Source organism: Falco biarmicus, chromosome 7 (assembly GCF_023638135.1).
Source record: "Falco biarmicus isolate bFalBia1 chromosome 7, bFalBia1.pri, whole genome shotgun sequence".
Taxonomy (NCBI): Eukaryota; Metazoa; Chordata; class Aves; order Falconiformes; family Falconidae; genus Falco; species Falco biarmicus.
In genome coordinates, this window is record NC_079294.1 from 70,558,195 (window position 1) to 70,580,537 (window position 22,343).

The 22,343-nt window shown below is 40.5% G+C and overlaps 1 protein-coding gene across 1 annotated transcript in view; it reads right to left on the reverse strand.

Annotated features, from left to right (window-relative positions):
* Positions 1-22,343, reverse strand: part of MAP1A (microtubule associated protein 1A) — a 66,781-nt gene that overhangs the window by 38,871 nt on the left and 5,567 nt on the right. The gene's annotated exons all lie outside the window — the stretch shown is intronic.

The following is a 22,343-nucleotide window of genomic DNA, read 5'->3' on the forward strand; positions in this document are numbered from 1 at the left end:
GGTTTTTAAGTCTCCTCTTGTAGTGAAGCCTTTTTGATCACCCCTGTCACTTTTCTCTTGTTAAAATATTCTTTCCGAGACAGGAAAAGAGGGAGAAGAACCGCACAACACGTTTAAGAATTGTGAGCACTACACACCAACATAAGGGTATAACGATGTTTTCTATGGAGTTTTCTACTGTTCTAATTCCTAGCATTCCATTTGCTTTCTGACTGCAGCTAAGCATTGAGACTGCTGCTATTCTTTAGAGCCAGCCCTTGATGTAGTGGTCATCAATAACTTCGAATCAGCAGGCAGCTCTGTTATTTCAGCATTAACACTATACCCAAATCATTTATGAACGTGTCAAACAGCACAGGCCCCGCACAGATCCAGGGCATGTTGCTTGTGACAGTGATGCTGGTGAGAACCTCCCTCACCATGGTGAAGAACAGCATCAGGAAACATCTGCCAGTATCCATCTGTTCACTGAGAACACTGGTGTAACACTAATCTTAGTGGTCCCCAGGTCCTTCCAAGTCCTTTTTAAGGTCCCATGTTCCAGGGTTTTTTCTTTCATATCCTGAAGACATTTATGTTGATCCTTAATATAACAACTTGGAACTGCATATTCAATCTAGCTCTGGAAAATTTTTTAGCCACCAGTTAGCAAAAGATTACCAATTTCCATCAAAACATAGAAGAGAAAATCTATTGTAGTGTACTCCCTGTACTTTTTTTTTTTTTTGGCATATGTATACAGGCTATATTTGCCCTCCTCCTATACCCTTAACATTAATATATTACCTTTGTTGTCCATGCTCCCAGCCTCCTCTGCTCATCATTACTTCAGACTCATTTTTTTATCCCCTCTGCACCACAACAGATATTCTTAGAAACAGAGGAGATCATTATAACCACTTACTGCACCTGTCATCCCACTATAACCAGTATATCACAAGCTGGAGAGGTTTGCACAGTCGAAGTGAATACAGAGTCAGAAGTAAAGACCAAAGTAAACAGGCGAGGGATGCAGAACGATTGCAAAATAAACATGCAGCCCCCTTCTTCAGCCTTAAGATGTACAAGGTGAGCCAAGGAGATTACCTAAAAGGTGCTGCTTTGCAGCAGTGCTGAGGACAAAGCAAGGGACTATATTTGCCACTACTGCTGCAGATAAACTAGGCTTCTTAATATTTGAGTTAACATCACCCAGCTAAGTGTAAGAAATGCCCAGGTGGCAGCCTACAGCATGGACCTGGCCTACAGGATAATTACATCCAGCTTACAGTTTTTCAGGTCTTTCCCAATAAACCCACAACACCGAGACACATCTGTGTGTCCCTCCAGAGATCATTGCAACTGGTGTGGGAAGGAAGGGAGGGGGCTCAGACAGCCTCGGTCCAGAACTGTTCTGTGTTGGAAATTGCACTGCCATTAATAGATTCTTCAGAGCGCGTCAGGCTCACAGCTCCCCCCCAGCACATATGGGAAGGGCATACGCGCTAGGACATTTCACACAGTGACACACAACTCTGCAGCCTTTTCCTTTTCTATGCCCATTACAACGGTGACCAAATTTAGCCCCTAGCAGGAAATTTAGGGCAGCATGGTCTCCTTCTGTATTGATTTTTTTCTATCGATACAGCATATTCTATTTCAAGCAGCAAAGTAAGATTTGATATAACTGTCTAATCAGGACATTTACAGATATTAGTAGTTGTTCCAAAATCCTTCCCTGTCAACAGTCATGCAAGTACACTTTTACGCATGAACTAGTCTGATGTCCTTAACCATATTAAAACTTTTTTAATATATAGCAGGGCAATTTGTTATCTTCCATCCATGACCTTGTTTTATAAGGAAATTACATTGTTTCAACAATATCATATCATGCTTTCACCTCCCTTTTGCCTCAAAGTCTCTGTCCAGGTCATAAAATTCAGTGTCTTCCAATTGCTACAGAGAATTTACATCAGAAATCGTTATCTCTATGGAATTCATGACTGAAGGTTGATGCATCTACTGTCTCTAATTCAACTGTCACTTTCCACTCCTGGTTACGTGCTCAGGCTCCAGCAGACAGGACTGCATCTTTTTGTGCTTTGCAAGTGTTTTTTTACAAAGAAAAACTACTTATGAGGTATGGTGTTCTGCACAAAGCACAGTCCTTTGGTGTATATGTACTGCTTGACCAGCAAGACACTTCCTCAAAGCCCAAGAGGTTCTTAAAACAGCTACTGCCTTTACCATGCACCAGTTACTTAACTGGCCTAAAAAGCCTCCTGCACAGCAGCTCTTTGAGGAAACCCTCCTGCCTTCATGTGATCAGGTAACAGTTGCAGATAACCTCTTCTTTTTAGGTTTAAAGAACACAGCAAATGATCATTTAGCAAAAAAGGCTTAAAATAGCTGTCAAAAGCAGAAGAAAAGGGGCACTAACTAGGAAAGCACTTGCTGAGTTTCAAGTCCCTTCCACTGCCTAAAGAGAGGGCACTGAGCTTCTAGTTTCCACTTCCTACTTTCTAAACCCAGTAACACCTACAGAGCTATGATGCTATAATCAAGAATATTTATGTTTCTTCAGTCCTTCAGGAAATCAGGAGGTTTGCCTGACAGATATAGGACATCACAGACCTGGCACCAGGACCATAGAACAGGAGTACACAGAAGTTTAGGATTAAAAAAGAAAAAAAGAAACAAACACACACCAAAATCAACAACAACCAACCACCCACAAAACAACAAAAAAACCACACCACAACAAAACCAAAAAATCCCAAACCAGAAAACCAGTGCTCTTACCAGTATTGAGGTAAGGCTCATTGATGTTCACTTCCAAGGACCACTGGAACATTGGTATTTAAGGACACTATTACTCTCTGATGCAAGGACAGATTTATTGCGGCTCTTGAATTAGAGAAGAGAGATGAAGTTTTCCCCACTTAGACTAAAAGAAGTTCTTCTCCAATTAGTCAAGCAGACAACAGTCACCAAATCACTATGGTTTGAAACAAAGACCCTGTCTTTTGGCTGAGGAATTCTGTTGCCTGTTCATGAGGCTTTGAAAAGGTCTCAGCTTCCTGGGATGTTAGGTGAAGCTCCCTTCTGACTAGGATATGGAATAACATATGGAATATAACTGTTAACAATGCGAATGCTTATTTCATAACTCCACACGTGAGACAGTGGGAAATAGACAGGAATGTGCTGAATCATAAATACTAAGAAGCCACAGACTGGCTATTGCCCCAGGCCTGCAAAAAATAACAGGAGCAACTTCTTAAAATGTTTTTCTGTTATTTTCAAATTTTAGGATGCCACCAGGGTCACATCTCCATGCTTTTCTCTACCATGATATTTAAAACATTTTTATGTAAGTGAAGGCTGGGTGTTTTTATGAAATGTGAGACCTCCAAGAACTACAGCTAAAGTGTAATACTGAATAGGGCTTAGAATACCTGTTCAGTCTAGGTAGGTCGTGCTTCTCTGAACAACAGCTCTGAGTTGCTCACTGCCTTCTGCTCAAATACTTGATTTTCTTCACAACTATAGGCCAAGGGCTTTAATGAGAACAGAGATTCCAATGAACAGTATACCAGCTTCTGAAAAGTGTTAGGACAAAGAAGAATAACCATAGCCTGACCCAGCCATAGCCCTGATATTGATTTATATGCTTTTATTAGGAAGGACAGGTACTTACTTCTCTGCACTTCTGCACAAAAAGTGTGCAGTTCTCAATGCACAGAACTCTAACCCCTCCGTTAGTCTGCATCCCAGGCTTGTGAGATCTCATTACACAGGACTGTCAAAGTAATTACAAGAGAAGAGGTAGCAGGCTATCACCATGGCATGCTGCGCAGAGGCTATAGACAAGACTGCAGAGAAGCGCAGGGATTTGTTTGCATCCGTCGTCTTGGAAGGTTTGCTTTTCCTTTGACTATCCAGTTACTGACTTTCACAGGCTATCTGCTTTCAGTAAACCAAAAGAACTAATTACTTGTTAGTCTTCAGCAAATCAGTTCTCAAATCCTCTTGGCTATCCTCATTTCTGTCTAGGTACAGCAATTTTTACTCCTTTCCTACAGGCTTTACTGGGATGTTTTTAAAGGCTACTAGTTTTTGCTGAATACTTCTGCATTTTTCTATGCAACTATTTACTGAGTCTTCCTTACTTCCTCTTTCCTTTCTTATTTACAGATATTTGTACCTTTTTTAATTCTGTATGGTTGCTTAAATTCTGACTAAAGATTTGTTTCTCATTTTTGCCAAGTTTTCTTATCTTTTAAATAACCACTTTAAATGAAGTTACACCTCAATAGTTGTTTGTATACTTCTATTTCAAGGAACCTTCCATCCCTTAAGTATTGAATTCTTTCAGCTGCTTTGCAGGTCCAATGCAGTTACATATTTAGGCTTCTATTCTTTAATTTGAGAATAATCTTTTTCTCTTTCTGATACTTCAGGGCCTGAGCTATAGAGAACTAGCTTCTCTAAACTTGCTGTGGTATTTCACAAGTTTATAGGTGGATAGCCCAAGTCATCCATTCTGCTTAGTTCTGTATCATTTTCTTCACCAAGTAAGGTTTTACTTTTGTGTTAATAGCATCCCCAAGGCGGTCCAGAGAGACTGTCAGCACCTGTCACCAGCCTCTTTTCCAATTCATACTTTAAACAAATTCATGAACCCTGTGAGTTTTCTGTGGCAACACTCTGGTCTCTCTTGTCCCAGAAAATAAGATTTTAAAAATGGTGATCCTAATTTAACTCAGCAACTCAAAAGCTTTAGGGAAAACAACAGAAGATGACCTGTCTAGAACTCTCGGTGGAAAGGATAAAGAGGTTTATAAATCAAGGCTGCGAAACTGGAGCAAACATGAGCAGCACTAAAAGACCAGAAGGAACATGAAAAGAGGCACTGAGGCAAATACTGGGGCACAGTAAGAACAGCAGTGTGTCCCCTGCATGAGTGCAGCATGACTCCCTTGGAGCCCAAAAGCGTGGCTCAAAACACCAGAGAGGAAGGAGGTGTTATAGTTGAAATTGAAATAGCTAGAGTCCGAAATAAATTCACTAAGTATTTATTAAGGCAGGAAAGTAAAAACAGCGCTGGGCAGCCGGGGAGTCGCAGCTCCATCCAGGCTCACAAATTCCGACAAGTAACACAGCCCTTTTATTCTCATCTTCAAGGCCGGTTTAAGCAAACAGTTATGCTCTCAGTCCCATAGCAAGAAGCTGTACATTACAAACTAAACTATTTTTACACTAAAGTCTAGACAACGACAAAGTTGAGGAGGTACATCTCCAACCTCATGGTTAACAGTTAACTCTTTTCTCACCAGACAAAACATTCTCAAATCTGTTACAGCAAGATCATTCCTTTTGTTAAAAACCCCTTTGATCAGCAATTACCCTTAGTTACTTATTACAGAGGGATGAGGATCAAATCCTAGTGACTTCTTAGTGACACTGGGATCAAACCCTAGTGTTTTCCTAATACCACTAATACTGACTTCAAGGTAAAGGCTTCTCCCAAAGTGTTTCCAACAAGCAGCACACATCTACTTGAAGAAAAACCTGTGCCTTCTACACAGTGTTTGGGCTGGCTGTGGTTTATGTCAAAGACTGTAGAGGATGTGCTTAAAAAAAAGGTACAGTTTTAATTAACCCATACAAGTCTCACTTCTCCTCAGTAAGACAGAATTGGAAAGCGAGATGCTGAAATGCAGGCATTTTTCTGTAAGCAATGCAGAACAGCTCTGCCACATTCCTTGAAGCTGCAGAACCCGTAACCCATCAGGTTCACACTGATTTAACTGGCATTGTATGGAGGCTCCTCTCAATGAATTTAAGTCTGAACACAAACAAAAAATTCTAAGAAAAAACTAACAGCCACAGGATCTAGTTGCTACTACATGCAAAGGTACCACAAGAAATAACTGTATATTATGATTACAGAACAGGAACTGTTCTTCCAGGTGTATTTTAAATGTAAAGTAGTAAAATGTTAGTCCCTCCGAACTAGTGCTAGTAAATTGTGTGTATATTTGGGATATTACAGTTACCAGCCACTTGCTGCTTATAAGGCCTACTAGTCAAGAAACGGAAAGAAGATGCGAAATAAGCAAATGTTCTTCAGACACTGGATCAAAAAGGACATCCATTTTAGGCACTATTCCCTCTTGGGTTTACGCCCTCCTGTAGGATGAGATCAGCACTGCAGCACATGCTTTCTTGCAAGGATGCAGCTCAGATGAAACCAGAGATGAAAAACAAATGGAGGGGAGGAAAGGAAAAAAAAAATAAAATCAATAACCACTTTGAATTATTCATCTCCATGAAACAGGAATAAAAATGCAAGCAAATTCCACCTCTAGAACAGTGATCCCAGGAGAATTTCTTTTATAGAAGTCATACTGTCTACTGCAGATTTTCCTGCAGAATCATTAGTACTCAATAAAATTTCAGGAGCAGAGAGGTATGATTAGGTCAAACCCAGGCCATTCACCTAAAAAGAAACATTATGAAAAGCCATAACCAATTTCCACAATAACTACTGGCAAAGTAGTTGAAGGTAGAGAAAATCCAGAATGGGCCTCAGTTTACTAAAATATGAGTAAAACTACTGAGAACGTGTCATGTGAAAGAAAAATACAGCCTTGTCCTGTTGTGTTCTTTAAAGATTTTTTTCCTGTCCTTTTTTTTTTTAACCATGAGAAATTTAAGTCTCATCCAGCTTGTCTGTCCTAGAAAGTTCTACATAGAAGGACCAATATCCCTGGGGGAAAACACCATTCTTTTAAATGGATTTAAAACACATTCCACCAAACCCATTTAACAAAGGACCAAGAAATCAAAATCACTGAGTTATTCACAAGAACAGACCAGTGTAGGCTTAGTATTTCTTTTAAAAAGAAAACAAACAAGAAAACACCCACATCTACCAGCATACAAAGTACCAAGGAAAACAAAACAACAAAATATGCTCTACGTCCTGAAAAAAGGTCCAACTCTTCCAACAATCTCGTTGTTATTTTCCTTTTCTACGAAATTAAAGGGATAATCTTCTCTGAAGGTCCATTCAAACAGACTCCTCAAACCTTTATATATGAAAGCTAGTAGAGCAGAACTAGTTCAGCACAATGCACTACCTCCACTTTCCTTGAAGGATTCAAAAGACTGTTCCAGGACAAACCTGCTTGCTTTTTACTCTTTGCCTCCATATACGCTTCAAGAATCTGAATTCCATGAACTGCCAACAATATTTAACCACAATGTCTGGTTTTAGAAGCAAGAGTAATAATTTAGTAGGGCAAGTTCTAACTTTAGAAAAGCTACCAGTGAACTCATGACTGCGGTGACTTCAACTCTAGGAGCTTTGATCTAAGAAACTCGCAAAATTGGGAAGTTAATTATCTGTGGACATAAAATGCAGAAAAGGAAAAAAACATCATCAAGCGTTATTTTTGTCTGTGTTTTGTGTAAGGACTAGTTTTGAGTAGAGAATAACTACATCAGTTTATTTCTAGTTAAGTAATTGTACCAACACAATCTGCTTGTGAAGATTTATTCTCAAGTAAGTATGCCTGCATCGGGAATGCTACTGCTAGCATTGTACTGACAGCTTTGCTAGTGTGCTTCCCCTACGCACCAGCCCTAAGTGATGACTAAAGAAAGGAGAGGGGTGGAGTACAATAGTTGCCTGTGCTGGCTAAGTTTTTTATCACAGCAGTGTCTTACTGCCTCTCTGCAACAAATGAGCCCCACATGTAACACCTCTGGCAGACAGCTCATTCTCTACCATTTCCCCCACAAGACAGCAGGGATCTTTGGTTGTGCCAAACATTTTGCTTTAATGAACACAGATGTCCATAGTATTCTGTTTAGAGACAGCGGGTCGAAGAATCACACTTACATACCAAACAAGAAATGAGCTTGTGGTGGCCACCAGACCATGTAGGAACTCTTCCATTGCCAAGTGCAGCCTCCCAGAAACCACATCTGCATGTGCCATTTTCATGCATGCAATGCAGGCCTGCTCCCTGTGAAGTTTTTTATGACAAGCTGTACCCTGCAACGTTAGGAGCCATCCTATCCCTGAACTCAAGTCATCGACCATCCTGAAGTGAGAATCAAGATCTGGACTATGACTCATGGTTCTACAGGGAAGCCCATTCAGGCAGCCAAGGACAGGTCTGATGCATTTGTATTGTTAGGCAAAAAGAAAGAAAATAGTTTCACATTCTAGAAGACTGTTAGCTTGTACTGGGAAGGTTAAAATCAGTTTTAAATGATGGACAGCTCAGGAGCTGATATTTGTTCACGATATTTCTAGGGGAATCTCATATAACTGTTGTTATCAAGGAATCAGTTACCTGCAAGAATATACTCTAATTGTTAACTGGAACTCATGATTGGTACCAAAATCATTGACCTAACTTGTCTACTGGACTAAACATGTTACAGACAAGAGCAAGCAATTTACACCATACTTGTGCAACTGGATATATTTTAGGAAACGACTTCACAGCTGAGAACAGCACGCATGAGCTCAGCTCAGCGTAGAGAGCTAGCTGTGGATGTACTGCAGGTAATTCATTTAGAGTAACAGAGTGATCAATAACGTGATCGCTACAGAGATGACTCAAGAGATTTTTTGTTGGGTTGTGGGGTTTTTTTTAGTCTAGGGTTTTAATTTTTCAAAGGCAGATTCTAAGATTCTAAAACTGGTAAAATCCTAACACAGTTACAAGCATTGTTTGAGGTCAAACCACCCAAAATTAGTCTGAATACTTTATGAGGTGAGGAGAAAAGACAGCTGCGGGTAGTAAGACTTCTTCCAGAAGAGAACTCAGTCCCAGTAGATACAGGCAGAATGCAATATAGTGGCTGGAAACCACAATAAACAAATTCAACATAGAAGTGAGGCACAGTTTTAACCATGGGTAATTAAGCACTGAATCTAATTCCCCATGCTTTATAGCAGACTGCTTGCAACCTGATGCATTAAAAAAAAAGAAAAAAAAACCACCAAAAAATGCCTCACCTTAAAGTCTGTATAACACAAAAATCGTAACACATACACCCCCAATAAAACACACACGATAGTTAAAACATTAATTTGGTTTAAAATAAAAATAGGGGGCTGTCTTCAGGCAGGGAACTTATGTTCTTCACAGTGCTCTTAGTTTTCCAAAGCTCGAATTCAGGAATTGACTCATTTGTTCCATTACTGCTTCATACAGGCCAGCAGGATAAAACAAAAAGTAGAAAGAATCACAGATGGAACAGGGATCTGGTGTGGATCCTCTGCAGTAGCACATTGGCCCTAGCATGAAATCAGGAAAAACTGATTGCTTTTGGACACAATACCCTAAAGTTTCCAAATCAAGCAGCAAGGCATTCCATTACACAGAATGGAGCGAAAACAATTTGGTATTTCAGAAGAAAGATACCTCTAGACACAAGCCCTTAATGATCCCTGCTAACTCCACTTCAGAATGCATGGTTTCCTAGCGCAAAGGCTATTATAAATTCTCAGTGTCAAATAGAAAGCATGTCATCCCAGCTCCCCCAGAAAAGAAGCAACAGCAGGCCAGGAAAGGAAAACAGTGCCTCCAGTCTGCAATCTGAAGTCCTTACAGGGGGAGGAAAAATGTGTATGTTCTAGCAATGCCATGGTTAACAGGGCAAGACAAAATCCTGGAACAGAGCCAGTCAGACTGAGGGACATCTGCTTTCTAAGGAGGTAGGAATTATGGCATTAAAATTACAATAGCACATGACAACAATTAATCTCATGGCAAAATAGGATTAACAGGTTCCTTCCACAGTTTTTCACTCTTCTGAATCTGCACCTATTTCCTGAAATAGCAGCGAAGATGCTAGACGAGATCACTTCAGGGGAATTCAGTTCTCTTGCCTGAGCTGGACGCAGCAGAGCACCAGAAGCAGCGTTACCCTCCTCAGGCTGAGGACTTGCCGCCATTTCAAAGCGGTGCACCCATATGGGATGCTGACAACATGCCCGTTCCTCTCGCATCTAGCACATGAATGCTGCCAAGTTGTTCTACTCCACACTACAGCAGTGAGACGGTGCGCGCTTGATGGCTCTAAGCAAAGAGAGGCTTTCCACCTCATGAAGCCACCATGGGAAGTGCTGCAGAAAATGATGGCCAAATTTTACAGCTGTATCCATGGGCTCAGGCATGGTAATGGCTCAGCCCAGCGTCCTCAGCCCTCAAAAGAGACCAGCACTGCAGCACCCAAAGCCACTTACCTCCAGCTGTTTAATTGCAATGCTCAGGCATTGAGAGCAGCTGGTCAGAGACTCCCCCCTCAAGCCCACGCTAAGGATTCTTTAAAAGCAAAGGAAGAGAGCTGGGGAACTGCATTCATAGCACAGGAGAAAAAACAGGCCAAGAAATCTGTCAGAAAATTATACACAGCTGTTGAAACTGTCACATGTTAAAGATTATTTTCCTACTTAATCCTCCTTCCCCTTTGCTCATCTTGTTTGTCTTAGCAAGGTCCAGTTGACAAGGATTGGAGAAGCCTACTCTAAGCCACTGAAGCCAGGGACGCTTGAGGGGAAAAGCATAAAGAGCCACAGTGAAATTATGTTACGCTAATAATACATTAACAAAGCTTTAATTACCAATCTCTATGCTAGAATCCCAGCAACATTCATAAAAAGTCACCCAAAGCTTGCATTAGCTTGTAATTAGTACCTCTAGCTTCAACATCTCTGCTAAACATGGAACAACACGAAGACTCCCAAAGAAGCATCTATTTAGAACTAGTCTTATTTAAGAGGTCACTTTGTCATTGCAGCTGCTGTGCTTACAGTGCACACGGCCACCAAGAGAATGCTGCCTTTGTCAAGTTAAAGGAATGTCACTGCAACACTAACCCCCCCCCCAAAAAAAAAAACCCAAACCAAACAAACAAAAAAACCCACCCCACCCAAACCACACACACCCCAAATTTATTCTGTGTGCAACTGCTGTGCTAGACAACACGAAATAATTATTAGAGCACTGTTTAAAGAACTGTTCAGCATCATACAGATCCTCTACAAACTGTGAAAGCTGCTAATATTATAAGATGGAGAAAACCGTGTCTTCAGCAGCCTTTGTTGTTTTTCTGCTAGCATTGAGTGGAAGCACAAGGCCCCTTTTTTTTTTTTTCCCCCTTAACTGGCTCACTCAGAGACTTTGAACACTTCCTAAAAAAAAAAAATAAACAGCTTACCAAAAAAGTTGAGATAAGAGAATAAGGCCAGTCAGTCAATGAAAGAAAAGAAAATGCTATTCTAGGCAAAAAACAGAATTAAAATGGGTTACAAACTGAAAGATGGCAGGTGTCTACTAAGAAAAAAAAAAATCTTATGTAAGGTGCTAAAAACAGTGCCTGCAACCCTTGAAATGCCTGAGCTGTCAGAACAATGGAACTGGATGTTCACCAAGGTCAAAAAAGATGCTGCTCTATGTGCTCAAATGCTGAGTTCCCAACAGCCGCTTCAGCTTCCCAGCTTCCAGAACCTGGGCCAGCAGTGCACTGACCTCAGCCAAACATCATGGAAGCCAGTCAGGTTTCAGAGGATGCTGAAGTCTCGAGCACAGGTAGGAAGGTTTATTTTGTGGTGATACCACTCATGAATAACAGCCGAGGATGAGAACTTGAAATCTTATATTTGTTGTCAAGTACTACAAGAAGTCATAAACACACCATGCCATAAATAGGGCCCACGATTACAGAAGGCAGCAACACTGAGTAGTGATTAAAATAGGGAATCTAGCACCTTGATGAAGTACTTACGTGATGGACCTTGTTCAAAGGTGATGGTTTTTTTTCCATTATTTAGAAGTACAGCTTCATGAACTCTATTATCTTTATGAGGGTAAAAGATGACCTAGGATAACACCGCATGCTGCTGCTTTTTATGAAGATAACACAAAGTATTGCATCTATCGATTCAGGTTTAGCTTAGGTTAGGTTTGAACAGTAGCATTATCATATGAGTCCTAAAAATCCAGAACTCTTCAATTTAGAAAGGCACTTAATTAAAAATAAATTAAATAAAAGCTAGTATATTGGGCTGTTACTCACTAAATCCAAAAGTTTTAGAAGCTGGGGAGCACTCAATACAGCTAAATCAACTTAAAACACAAGAGGAATTTCTTTAGACAGCAGTCAGTGAATTTCAGGAACTTGCTGCTACACGTGCCTGTGGAGGCAGGCAGCATTTGTAGATTCAAGTAAAAGGAGGTGCTCATGGTGTGCCCTTTAACCATTATGCCCAGTGAGGGACCGGGGGGGAGCAGAAGGTGGCCAAAAAAAGCAGTTAGGCTCGTGTGTTTCCCTGAATTGCACCTTTTGTTGCTACCTCTGGAGGCAGAATATTGGGCTAGACAGACCACTGATGTGATTCAGTAAGGCATTTCCTTTGATCTTATTTGCTTTTAAAAAGCTGAACAGAATTTTCACCATACTGTTCAGTAGAGGAGCTTAACAGAACCAGAGCAGCTACGAAAAATTGTTTCTTTCATAGGAATGATGCTTCATGTGAATAGATCCTATATGATTTTACTGAAGCCTCAGCAGTTTCAAATGTATAACAAATGCACAGAAATGTCAGTTGCAGGGGATCACTTTAATGTGTACATGAATTTTGGTGCGAGAGAAGCACCACTCGCCCTTTCAGGCAGTAATCAACATTTGGTCAGAACAGCATGAAAGGAAGGAACATGTTAAACTGACCTCTGCTTACTGAAGTACAAAATGGCTTATTGGAGCTCTGGTTTCTCATCTTCACCAAGTAGCCTTTTGGGTATCACAGTGATAGCCGTAATGTGCACCTTATGAATAAAAGAACATTTTGAAATGCACAAAAGGAAAACAAAGATTTATCCTTGTAACTTCCTAGCCTGGCCTACCAAAGAAGGTGCAGTATGCTGGCTTCGAATGCATAAAATGCAGCCCAATATTATCATCAAAGAGAATTTTCAAGATGTGTAGTTTCCAGAGGAGCTCTCTTAGTGTTAAAAATGTCTGTTAAAGATGGGAAAAGCAGCATTTTGAAATACAGTTTTATATATGATCTTACAAGTTTTTGCTTTTGTGCTCTCTCGTTTTAAATTTAGCTCTGCAGGGCAAATAGACCCAGAAATATTCAGTACATATTTTTGTTCTGTATTTGGAAGAAATGAAGAGTATATTTTAGACACAATGAAATAATTTCTATTTTAACAGTAATGGTGGTGGGAGACTGTATCAATCAGACTAAGTCTATAAAAACAGGTAATTTCTGTACGAGATTGAAGAGATGGACTAAGAAGCTCTCAGCTTCCAGCCTGAGCTCCAGTGCTCTGGCATTTAAGTCCTAGAAGGCTGGAAAACCCATCAGCAGTAAAGATTCAAACAGAACACAAAATGAACACCGATCAGCATGGCATTACAGAAAATATGACCTTGCTTCTTAAAAAAAACAAATAAGCTTGTCAAAATCTCAAAGGTTGTATTGATATAGTGTAATTATTATTTCATAAGGCATGTCATATAAGCCTACTCCAAGAGTCATGTTATTCACTATATTCATAAACAACCTGCAAAGGAGCAGAGCAGACTGGTGGCTTATGGATAATACCAAGTTATTAGCATGGCTGAGGAGGAACTGCTAAGGGAGACTGAGAGAGTTTCATTTGCCATTATTTATCAGTATAAATCACACATGAAATGACATTAACTATTTACCACTGGGGAGAGATCTTGAGGTTATGATAGTCTCAGTTCTATTCAGAAGTCAGCTCACTGCTCAGCAGCCGTCAGAAAGTGAATAGATATGGTAGAAATCAGGAAAACAAGGCGGGAGGCGGGGGAAACAAACTTGTGATGCTGTGTAAATACATAGCTCTACACCACTTACGAACACTACACACATCCCAGCATCTCAAAGAGGAAGATCCAGGCAACATTAATAAAACAAGAAAGATTAAAGGTATGGAACAGCTTCCCCATAAGGAACGATGAGGTAAATCAGGCCTCTTCAATCTGGAGAAATAATAAGGCAAATATGCCAAACCTATAACATAACTAGGTTGGACAGGAATTGTCCCGTGTGGGAAGGTACATCAAAATGAAACCAGACACGAATAAGAATCCAAGGAAATAAAATGAGGTTGCAGGTTTCTTCCTGCAACATGTCATGGAACTTGCCAGATTTTTTACTTCTAGCAAGGAAAGACTCAAAACCTTTGTGGAAGTTGAAAGGTGTTACTCAACACATAGAAAACATACCTCTCCATGAACTGGAAAGAGATGTGAGCTAGGATGGTACAAGGAGGCAGTATTTATGTGCTCATCTTACACTCCTGCACACACATCCATTCTTTGTCACTGTGCTGGATGCACCTTTTGCTTGAACCAGTACAACTACACACCCTGACATATAGCATTCTCACAGGACATTCTTGCAGAACGCACAAGCAACTGATTAAAGTCTGTCCAACTGGTAGATCCTGGTGGTGCTTGCAAGTCCCACAGAGATATTCTTTACCAGTTTATGATTAATTATTAAATTACATACTTTAAATGAGAGAAGAATCTAAAGCTGTTTGTGAGATAGTCAGGTGAAAAGAGCAATGCTTGGGATCACTGCAGCCACACGTAGCAACCAGAAACACGGGCTGCAATTACAACATGGGAAGCTGTATTTTGGGAGACTGCAGTTCGCAGGATCTTTGAGGTCATGCTCAGTATGGTTACTAGAAGAGCAAAGGCAGTCCCCAAGCACATAGGGAAGAAGCACAGAAGTTGACAAGTGCTTGCTTTCATATTTCTCTGGTCAGAAGTATGTTGGCAGCAAACGGTGCAGGGAAGTTAATTGCTCAAGGACTACAAATTGTATCTAAAAGTCCAAAGAATCTTTATTGCACCTGTGAAAAAAATAACATTAACCACTGAGTTTTTTTCCTACCTAAACATGCAAGTTAATGACATAGTAGTCCTTTCCCTAACAGCCAAAAGCTGAAGCAAATCCATCACTGGATGACCTATGTTACCCATGTTTCTCTAGCAAGAGGCCATAGCTGTGAGGAACATACCCTTTCACTGTAATTTTCACAAGCAATTAGTCTTTTGCCTTTTGTTGCTTTTTTTGCTTGAGCACACAAACTTGTCATCTGTATTATCTGGGAGCTATAATTTGATTAAACAAGGCAGCTTTTTTTACTGTCACACATTTGACTTGATCACTGAAAACTAACTAAGCAGTGTAGTGGAAAAGAAGTATACGGCACAAGCTGACACTCAAAGCCATTCCCAGTTCCACAAAGAAGATGAGTCACTTGTACAAATGACAACATTAACCTATGAGAGATGTGTTACTGTAAAAGGAGGATCAAATGCAGACTTTTGAGACCAAGATCTGCATAGCAGACTCATGCATTTGCCTTTGCTTCCTATTGGGTTTGTAACTTAACACAACCAGCGTTGTGCCACAAGTAAAACTCCTTGTACTTTATCTGTTGCAAAGTTGAATTCATGGAAGCATAGAACAGCCCAGGTTGGAAGGGATTCCAAAAGATCATCTGGTCCAATTTTCCATGGGAGAAGGAACATAGATGATATTATCTAGCAACCTGTTCAATTACACCTTGAAAACTTCCAGTGATGGGGACTCTACTGTGTCTCTGGGGAGGTTGTTCCTGTGACTGATTGTTCTCCCAGTGCAGAAATTTCTTACCTTGGATTGAAACCTCTCCCAGTGCAACTTGCACTCATTGCCCCTTGGGAAGAGAAAGCCTCCAGCCTCTTTGAGGCTGCCTGTAAGTTCTAGAGAGGCTGTAAAAGACAATTTTTTTAAAAAAAAAACCTTCTTCTAGCTCAAGTTAATAGCATTCTAGCAGCACTCATCCAAAAAGACCGCTGCCTTCTGGAACTGTAATGCAATTTTGCTACATCCTCAGTGGGCTGTGGCAGATATATCTGTACCCTCAATTGGCATTAAATGTAAAACAAAGGCATCAGTAGGACGGGAAGCCTGTGTATTAGGTCGAATATGAAAGGCTTCAGAACCTGAAGGCCATCTGCCTGCAAGGCAGCTAGTTATTAGACTGTTACACAAACCCTGCTGGCTTTCAGCATAAAACATTTAAGTTTGCAAAGAAACATGCAAGCTAATACGTGAAAGTGTTTAATATTTCTGATAATCCTTTTACAGAGGTAAGAAAAGTATCTCATCAATGTTTCATGACTTCATGCATTTCTTCCATCAAATTCAACCTCAATGTTGTTCTTAATTGCTTGATTTTCAATTCTGTCATTAGTTATTTATAAAAAGTTTTCTAAGACTAACACAAAGTATGATTTGGGAGGAAAGATCACTGGAATGGCTGTTGAGCTATTTAAAATCCCCTAGTCAGGCCGAAAGCAGCTGCTAATCTTTGTGTAGAGAGAACTGTTTTCAGGGGGAAAAGCTGTTTTCTCTGAACATCAAAACAGATACCAGAAAGCACACTTCCCTTGTGCCGAGAAGTAATTATTTTGAGCATTTCACCTTGCACCATGTCAATTTTTATTGGAAAGAGACAGTTCCTCTCGACTGTAGTAAACTATTAGCTTCCAGCACATGGAGACACTGGACATCATCTTAAACTATTGTGGCAGCCAGTGGCTATTTCTGTGCAAACTGTGCAAACTGGGCTACCCTCACCATGGAAGAGCACACAAGCCTTCAGTATTTCACCTTGAATTGGTTTGGGTTTTTTTTTTTCCCTCATCACACCACCCTTTTTATCCATCAGACCATTTACTAGCTTTCACATTCTCCATAACACATTCAAAGTTTGTCTTGCAAGGTCTTCCACAGCTGTTCCTACCTTTTTCTGCTCTGCTGCTGCCATCCAGGACTACCCTTTTTCCCTTTGGGCAGGTCATCATCACATCCATGCTTGGTTTCTTGCTGTCCCTACCATCCATACCCTGGAAACTAAGCTGTGAGATTACCCCTACAGCAAAAGTCACATTGTGATACTCAGAAAAGAGCCAGCAAGATAGCATAGAGAAAAAGAAACTCAAAACTCACAAAAATAACCCCAACACAAATGAACTTTCATAAGTTGCATTAGATATCACTCGTATGACCGCCTCACCGTTACCAACGGTCTCAGCTTTTCATCTCTCATTTGTACCACATTTGAGACTCATTTGTTCCTCATCCTCTCTAAACAGGCTAAAAATTTGACAGAGGGATAACTATGCCCTCTCTGTTCTCACAGAATACTGCAGTTAACATTTTGATTTCAGCTTCAAACACCAAACGTTAACATAATACAAATACAGTTTGGAAATAACTACTGTAACCAACTAGGTAGGGGTTTTTTTCCCCCTAGGGAAAAGAATCTGACCACCACCCACTTCTCTCCCCAGCTCTTCTCAATCAAGCAGCTTCCAAAGCTATTGAACTACTGAAGACATTACTTCTGTTACACGAAACGCCTGCATCATCTTCCAGAAAACAAGCACATCTGGAGACTTGTCCAAATAACCACATGGAACCACTCTGAAGCATAAGGATACTTTTATTCAACAGACCCATGGGACAAACTCAAGCACAAAGGCAAGACCTGCCAAGGGGCTTAAAGGCTTGTCTGTTTGGGGTATCTCTGTGCAAATAAAAGGTGTAAGTGAGAACAGAAAACCCAACCTTTTTAGACAGCGTGTCACCTGCTCCAACTGACCAGTGACAATTTGCTGAGGTTGTAACTAACTCATCGAAGCTACAATAGCCCTGTTCGTACTAAATGGGGTTAGGAATTCATACCAGGAGTTACTTTCACAGTATATAGGAGGAGCACGGCCTCCCTCAGATTAGCTTACTAAATTTGATAGAAAATAGTTTATTTGGCATATCACTTTTGGAGAGATAACAGTATCTGGGAAATGTCTTACACCACAAGAGCAACACCTGCATAAACAAAACCTAATCTTCAGTTCCAGCACCTCCAGAAGCCATATACGCTAGACTGTTCTTCAGTATGTCCTGCATCAATATTTGCTAGAGGATAAACTAGAATTGCACTTGATCCCAGGTAAAAAACTTTTTTGTTGAACAGAGGGACAGCCTGGTCAGGGACAATTTGCAGGCAAGTTCCTCTAGGAGAAGCTGGGAATTGTCCTTGACTACAGAGAGCATCCTGCTGGTGTCTAAACTCTGTCGCTGTTTCTCCACAGTGTTGCTGAAGTACAACAGCACCAGAATCCTAAGGAACCATTTGACTGAGCCAACTTCAGAACTTTCTCCAGCACACAGCAGTTCATACACAGCAACTGTGAAATCCCTGCATCACAGAGCGTGTTTCTTCAGCTCCACTAGATCCTGCAGATAGCAATGGCTGCTTAAAGTCTGCACTGTGCCACTAGAACCATTATTATGGAAAGGAAAATAGGTATCAATTTCCTATTTTGCACTGCCAGAAGATAGAAAACAGACTTACAGATCGCAAACTGTTCTAAATTGACAGGCCATTGTTCTGTTGCTTAGTTGAGACCACCAATATCTGTCAAATTAAAGCATAATTATAACAATCTGTATTTCTATACAGATTAGAAAATTACTGCTACTGATCAGCAAGTTTGTCAGTGAAGCATGTAAACAGACCACAGAACTGTTCATGTTACTGGAATGCTACACACACCTTAGCACTTTCCTGAGCAAACACTGAACACTTCTTATCACATGCCTGTCTGATGCTAAGCACTATTGGGAAAACAGATCAGGATCTTTAGACTCTGGTGGGATAAAGCAAGGATTTTTCAGGTCCAGTGATACCACAGCACTTCATTAAAGAGATTAATGTTAGCCTTGCCATTACGTTACCAATGCAATATTAGCAATAAGAACCTGAGTCCTTAAGATCACAATGGATGAAGGGCAAGAACCTACAATCCTTTAGGCCACATGACTAACATAGCACATTTTCCAGACAATTAGACCCAAGTGAGGAAGCCCACCAGAGGTTGCATGGAACCTTATACAACTCTTGCAGCAATCACTTCTGGAGAGAAGATAACTAGCATTTTTAGATGTTTAATAAATTAAGTATTTGCTGATATAGGGGAAAGCCTTCAGACAAGAGGACTTACCATGCTCTACAGATTGTTGCAGTCCTTTTAATTGTTTCCTGCTTTACAGCCTGAATCAAAATAATGCTTCAGGCTCCAGTTACACCTCTCCAGAGTTAGAGCTGTCCTGTCATACATGACCAGAGACATGGTTGTCAGATTAACTTCTAGGTCCAGTTCGCCTACAGAGCCACAAGGCCCCTGCCATGACAGAGGCTTTTTACAGAGCAGCTATTTGCCAGCTCATGAAGCATTGAATTTAAAATGGGGCACAGAGAGAACCAGTAGCCAGAGGCTCTGCACAGTAACTGCAGTCTCCTACCCACACTGCAGTTCTGTTATTTCTTGCTTTCAGACCTGAACCTAATAGGATGCAGAAGTCCAACCTGGAGGTGACAAACACACACATCACCATTATCCCAGATAAAGACTAGATCGTAACAAAAAGCTGAAGCAAGACAAAACCGCAAGCGTTGTACTTTCAGTTATCAGTGGGGTTTGATTGTCCAAAATTGGGGTTATAGGAGTCAAGAAAGGCTTCAATAGAAAAGGAGGCTATCAGCTCAATTGATGAGTTTCTTTTTAACTAGCAATAATTATCATTTACTCTTTCTAAAAAAGCTGCCAGCCACAAGCTGTTCAGCTGTTGCTCTAGTAGTCTGGCCCATATAGCTAGAGCTTCCAGACCTGCATTATACTTAACTGAAACACAGCCCTTCAACAGGGCCCAGTGATTTGTTTCAGTTAAACGTTTTCCTCTCCAGTTAACTCCTTTCATATTTCAGATATTATTTTTTTTAAATAAAATAGATCAGACATGTTTGGATGTTGGATTGCTCTTTCGACTTCCCCTTGCACTGGTATTTGCCTACAAAGCAGAAAACTCTTCATTGCTTGCTACAACAGTGTAAGTCTGTATCAGACAGGGGCTATCGAGTTGAAATCCCCAGACCAGTTATAGAAAACTGGCATCTAACAGGTCACTGTTTAACTAGCTGCAATAATAGGAGACAACTTGAACAAATACCTCGTATGTTGCTCTACCCTTTCCTAGTCCCACTAGAAAAGGCCAAAGAAGTTTTTCCACAAGGTGCCTCTGTTTCTTAGACCAGAAGTGGCTGTGAATGGCTAGTAAAAATAACATTCATGTCTGATGTTCTTCTAGAGGTGAGATCAAGTCTCTGTCAGACCCAGATCACAAGTTTGTGTTGGATATGCAAAAAGATGCCAGCTGACCTATGCCATTTAGCTACAGAAATTAATCAGAACTAAATGTATGTAACAGCACACTGAAAAGGCCCATAAATATCTAAGGAGTGTCTGTGGATGCACAGGTGAACAGAAATCCTTCATTGGACCTGTTTGCTACTTCATTTCTTCTGTTTTGCCTCATTTGAGATTTAATGTTTTGAAATATGTATTGAGTGTTCTGTAATAGGCTTAAGTAAGATTAGAAGGGACAATAAAGTCCCCCTGTTTTGGCTCATTCATTTAGTAATCCCCCCAAAGGATCTCTTTCAAATAATTATCCAATTTCCTTTTTGAACCACCTATCTTTTAGCCAAAGGAGGTTGTGGAGATAAATTCTGTGGCTCCACTATTGGCTGAATGTGCAACCATATTACCATATTTTCTTTGAACATGACTTCCATCAGTTTAATTTAATTCCCCCTAGGTCTTATTCATCTCTCTAGTCCATTCTTTTCCAAACTGAAGCATCTCAGCTTACTGGATCATTTCTTGAAAGAAAGCTACTCCAGACCTCTGACCATCCTCTATTACCCTTCTGAGCATTACTGTAGCTCCACTACATTTGAGATAAGAGGACCAAAACTGCACAGTATTCAAAGACCTGGGATCTAATACACAGTGCCATGATGCTGCTTGTTTTGTTCTCTGTTTTTACCCAATAATTGCTAACATTTGTTCTGGTTTGTTTGCTGCCAAGCACTGAATTGATCCTTCCATGAACTGTATCATAACTACAGAATTTAATTCCTCCATGGTAATGGTCAGTTCAGAAGCCGCTTTTTTCTTAATTTCAAGCTGCATTTGGGGGTTGATTTTGCATATGGGCATTTACTTTACACAGCTTAAATTCTTCAGTCAGGACTCGGCATTACTGAGTCCCAAATGACTTTGGATTGCCTCACTGCTCACTCTAACATTTCAGTAGCGATGCTAAGCAGCATATACCTGCTGAACTCAACTGGCAATCCACCTCCATTGGCAAAGCTGGCTATTTACATCAGAACTTCGGTTTGCCCATCCTTTTTCTCAATAACTTCTGCATACCAAAGCCTGGCCCCTAATTCTATGGCCAACAGGCTTCCTTAAACAGACTTAATGGACTTAGATTCCCAGAACATTTTTGGCTGGTAGACTAAATCATTTCTGTTTTATGATCTCTTCAAAAAAACTTCAAGACATTTGAAAAGCAGGATGTCCCTTCTCAGAACCGATAGTGACTCTTCCCAGGTAGACACTAGTTCTGCCTTTTATTATAGAGACTACTGATTTGCCCAGTAGACCTGACTTAACAGACCTGCAGTTCCCCAGATCCCTCATGGAACCCTCGTTATAGACTGACATCACATTTATCACCCTTCTCCTCAGGAACTAAGGGGGATACACGTTGCAAATATTAATCCAGGTATTTCAGCCCTGAGTTATAAGAACTCTTGGGCGACTGTTATACTTATGGTGACTTGCTAGTGCTTGGTCTATCTGTACCACAGACTGTTACAGTTGCTTCAAAGTTAGACAGATCTTCTGCTGGGTGTTTCAACTGATACATTTCATATACAGTATTTTAATCCCACAAGTGTGTGTATACACACACACTGCTTTGCAAGGAGGAAGACTTTCCATCCCCATGTTAAAAAGTCACAGGAAAGTTAAGAGACCTCTCAATCAGTGGCACATTCAAGAAGAGTCCAGGTACCTTCCTTCACAGCTACCCATTATGAGAACAGCTTCCCCAGCTAGAAAATATATTCAGAAGCTTTGACAAGAGTGAAAAAATATATAGTGAGCTATAAGACAGCCTTATATAAAACAAGACTTTGCAACAGGGTCATCTGTGCTTACTATAGTGACTTTAAGATATGTTACATAAAAGTATTATAACAGCCTAACCAGAGTTCAATCTTTTTACAAGCTAAGCAGGCATGCTTTCTAACCTTAGATGTCATTTTTATAATACTCTTGTTCACTGTTCTCTGGAAGAAGAGATAGGC